At 36.0% G+C, this 4499-nt stretch overlaps 1 pseudogene; it reads left to right on the top strand.

The window, feature by feature from the left end:
* Nucleotides 1-741: 741 nt before the first annotated feature.
* Nucleotides 742-3168, top strand: LOC149996110 (protein SDA1 homolog; annotated as a pseudogene).
* The last annotated feature ends 1331 nt before the right edge of the window (nt 3169-4499 follow it).

Genomic DNA, 4499 nt, shown 5'->3' with positions numbered 1-4499 from the left:
GAAGAAAACAGATAAAAAAGAGAAGATAAACCATATTAAAGAACTGCAAAAATTAATATTGTTAAAATGTCCATACTACCCAAAGGGAGCTATGTAAATAGAAAGAAATGATTCTAAAATTTGTATTAAACTACAAACTACCCCAAATTGCAAGCAATCTTAAGACAAGAAGAATAAAGTTGAAAACACCATACTTCCTGATTTCAAAATATACAAAAGCTACAATAATCAAAACAATATGGTACTGAATAAAAAACAGTCATATAGACCAATGAAACAGAATAGAGATCCCAGAAATAAACCTGGTTGTTTTTCAACCATGGTGCCAAGAACACACAATGGGGAAAGGGTAGTGTGTTCAAAAAACGGTATTGGGAAAATTGTTTATCCACATGTAGAAGATTTAAATTGGACCCTTATCCCACACAACATCAAAAATTAATTCTGAATGTATTAAAGACTTAAATGTAAAATCTGAAACTGTAAAGTTAAAAAAAAAAATCTTCGCATTGGTCTACGCAATGATTTTTTTTTGTTATTTCCCCAAAAGTGCAAAGAACAACATAAAAAACAGGTAAGTGAGATTACATCAATTTAAAAAGCTTCTGCACAGTAAAAAAAAAAAAAAAAAAAATCAACAGAGCCCATGTAGTGTTCCTAGCTGTAGCTGGAACAGCTGGTAGTTTCCAGTGATGTAGATTTTCTTAAAACTGCTCACTGTGGAGCCAATCAGCAGCCAATATGTCCTACAGGAACTATAATAAGCTGCCAAGCAACCTGCCTCAGTTATAGAATTTGATCAAGTGGGACCTGCCAATGAATTGAAGGAGTTTCTATAGCAGTATAATCACTACAAATCCAATGTGGAGGTTTTCAAATTATAACCAAATAAATGCAGCCAAGAACTGGCAGAGCTGGTGATGTTTATGGCATAGATTAGTGTCACTTTTATCCAGAACAATTAAGTAACTTCCCTCAAGAGTTGAAATATCTTCTCTCCTACAATCACACTGTCTTGGATCCAGATCTTAGAATGACATTTTGCAAAATTTTGATCTTGCTGATAAATAAGAATCTTATCAATCCATCAAGTTTGCTAGAACTCTTCTTTGAACATTTGACATGATAAGGTTCTGTGAAAGACTTTAAGCACCCATATCATGACTGATATCAAGAATATAAATGCAGGCCTGATTGTTGTAGCTCAGTTGGTTGGGCATTGACCAACAAAACAAAAGGTTACCAGTTTGATTCCCAGTCAGGGCACATGCCTATGTTGTGGGTTCAGTTCCCCCATTGGGGCTATGAGATGCAATCGATTGATGTTTCTCTCCCTCCCTTTTTCCTGTTCTTTCCCTCTCTCTAAAAATAAATAAATAAAATCTTTAAAAAGAATATAAATGAAAAGCACAAGGAAGTGAATATAGTATTGCAAAATTTCATGTACTTCAGGTTAAGAGACAGCATTACAACTGCAGCCAAGATACCCTTGGATGTGGTTATTTACCTCTACAGAAGAAATATCTGGAATGATGTCAAAACTGTCAACGTGATCACAGCTGCATGTTCCTCTAAGGTCACTAAGATATAAGTTGCTGCTTTGACTTTCTTCCTTAGGAAAGATGAAGAGGAGAAACAGGACAGTGACTCAGAATCTGAGAATGAAGGACCAACACAGGAGACCTGCTAGTGCAATATAGCACAGTGAAGCTCCAAACACAGGAAATGGTTGAAACAAAGCTATGAAGTGCTCAAGAAGCAAAGAAGAAAAGAAAAACAGAGATGTTTAACTTCTCATATATTCACTGATTCATGATCCCTAAGTTTTTTCAGAAAAATTACTAAGGCATCTAGAGAGCTCTAAGGAGAGGTTTGAAGTGAAGATGGTGCTCATGAACCTCATTTCCAGATTAGTGGAAATTCACGACCTTTTTTACCTTCAACTCCTATTCCATTGTGCAAAGATTTCTGCAGCCCCACCAAAGAGAAACAACAAAGATCTTTCTGTTTGCTGCATGATCATCTTATCATGTAGTAACCCCAAAGATGATTCAATCATTGCTCATGACTATGGCTAACAATTTTGTTGCTGACAAGATCTCTGTAAAAACATGACAATAGAAATCAAAGCTATAAAATAGATAATAGCTTAATATCCTCTAGTCATGTCTGAAGAATTTCTCTAAGGCCTAACCCAGTTAAAACACACAATGATGACAATGTAATCATGTCTGCTAGAACTTCTTTTTAATTAAATTTTTAAGGGAGAAACATTAATTTGCTGTTCCACTTATTTATGTATTCATTAGTTGATTTTTGTATGTGCCCTGACAGGGAATGGAACTGGCAACCTTTTTGGGACAAGATTCTAACCAACTGAGCTACCCAGGCAAGGCTCACTGGAACTTTGATTCAGCTCTTCCAAATATGGAATCCTCAGATGTTACAGAAGAAATTGTGGAATAAGCCTACAGAAACCTCCATAGAAGCAAGAGTACATGAATATGGAGAATTCACTGCTAAAGATTACATCCCCTGAGCAGAAATCCTGAAGTTGAAAAAGAAGATGAATATGATGAAAATGATGAAGGTGGGTGAGAGAGTGCCAGTCTCAGTTAGGAGGCAATTGACAATGGTGAGTGGGTTGACATGTTCCACTCTTCCAACAGAGAACAGCAAGAAATCTCCAAAAGATTTAATGGCATGTCCTCTGTGGAGGGGAAAGCCAAAGTTGCAGCAGTCAGCATTGGCTGAGTTTTAACTCAGGAAGACTTCTAGAAAATCTGTCTGGTCCAAATGAAGAGAGAACTCAACGCTGCATCCAGGAAAGCCCCAAAGAGGAAATATATAGAAATAAATAGTGATGAAGATCTCAGGGGCAAGCTGTCCTCTCTTTGGAACATTGAACACCTTCATAAAAAGCTGAAGTCTGACAAGGAGACAAAGATGAGTGACTGCAATGGCTGGAAAGACAGACTGAAAAGAATTTGTGATGAAGAAAACCAAAATGAATCTATTTTCCAGTTCCACAAAGAGAACAAAAAAACAGAAAAACTTTAGGATGATGCTGTATAGCTATAATGTCCACTCAAAAAATACGCTTTCCTTCAAGAAAAGCAACTGATGCTATGAGATGCACTTCTGAAAAAGAGAAAAAGAATGAAGTAAACTGGACAAGCACGTTTTGAATTCCAAGAAGAATACTAAATTCTCGTCATTACTCTAAAAATTAATAAATCAAAAATGTTTACATTGAAAAGTCTGGAAACACTGTATTGTAAAAAACAAAGTAAAGGTAGCAATTTAGTGTTTTTATTTTGGAGATGGGTAATTGTGAAAATGTTTGAAATGTAAATAGTAGTGATGTTGCAAAATAATTTTCATTTAGCATTCCTATGATGAATAAATTATTGAGTATCTATTAATTATCACTATAGATGTAAAAATGACCATAATCCCTCATTCAAGGCCTTCACTGCCTATTTGGAGAATGTGGGGGATAGGGGTGTTTATGAGTATTTACAATGCAGTATAAACACTTCTCAAGTAGAGGTAAGTCCTTATTTCTGTGGGACCACAGAGGCCTTATAGATATACTCTATAGGGGACAGGAGTTACATGTTCACTTAAAACAAAATAGGACAATGTTACAAGAGTAAGAAGTTCTTACTTGTTAATAGGTTTACCTGCTGAAAACCAGGTCTCTGCTGTATAGATTTTGGGCAGACAACTTAGCTCTTTTAGTCTATCCAAAACATTTCAATATTTTTTTGAATGCCAGGTAAAAACCTCACTTTTTATATTGCCTAAAGTATAAATAATAATCTTAGAGTGTCTATCATTTGGGCTGCTCACTCTACTATAGTAGAAAAAGAAATCAAATAGGTTTTCTTAGCCTTTTTTTCACCCTGTAATATTTTCAGCCTTATGTCCATAAAAAGGTTTCTGATATCAAGTAGGTACTCTTGTATGTGTTGAGCAACTGTGTTGGTCTCCCTTCCCTAAGTATGCTTGAGTACACAGGGGACACTAAAGAGTGGTCAGTGTCTCTGTTTGAAAGTTGTATTTGGAAAGTTTGGTGCCTTTTACCTCAAATTTCTTAGGTAATATCGTGGTAGTCAAGGAAATTACTCTATATTACTTGAAATTAAAGTAAAAAGCAATTTTCTTCTCCCTCTGAATTACAAAGAAGCTTCTAAAATGACATCAAACTAAAAAATTTTTGAACAGCAAAGGAAAACATCAACAAAATAGAAAGGCAATCTGCAGAATGGGAGAACGTATTTGCTGATACATCTGATAAGGGGTTAATATTCAAAATTTATTTACTTGGACTAGGGAAGGAATGAGGGATAGAAAGTGGGCCATGAAGTGCTGTGCTCAGGAGATGGTGACCACAAAAAAAGTAGCTGTTTTCCCTGGCTGGGCCCAGTGCAGGGGGCTACAGGAAGGCAGGGAAGGGCATTGGTGTAGTAAGCACACCTGGAATTGCCATATGG

Source organism: Furipterus horrens, unplaced genomic scaffold, assembly GCF_987537825.1.
Source record: "Furipterus horrens unplaced genomic scaffold, mFurHor1.1.pri manual_scaffold_12, whole genome shotgun sequence".
NCBI classification, from domain to species: Eukaryota; Metazoa; Chordata; class Mammalia; order Chiroptera; family Furipteridae; genus Furipterus; species Furipterus horrens.
The sequence above is the reverse complement of the archived record's forward strand: the minus strand, read 5'-3'. Positions and strand labels throughout refer to the sequence as shown.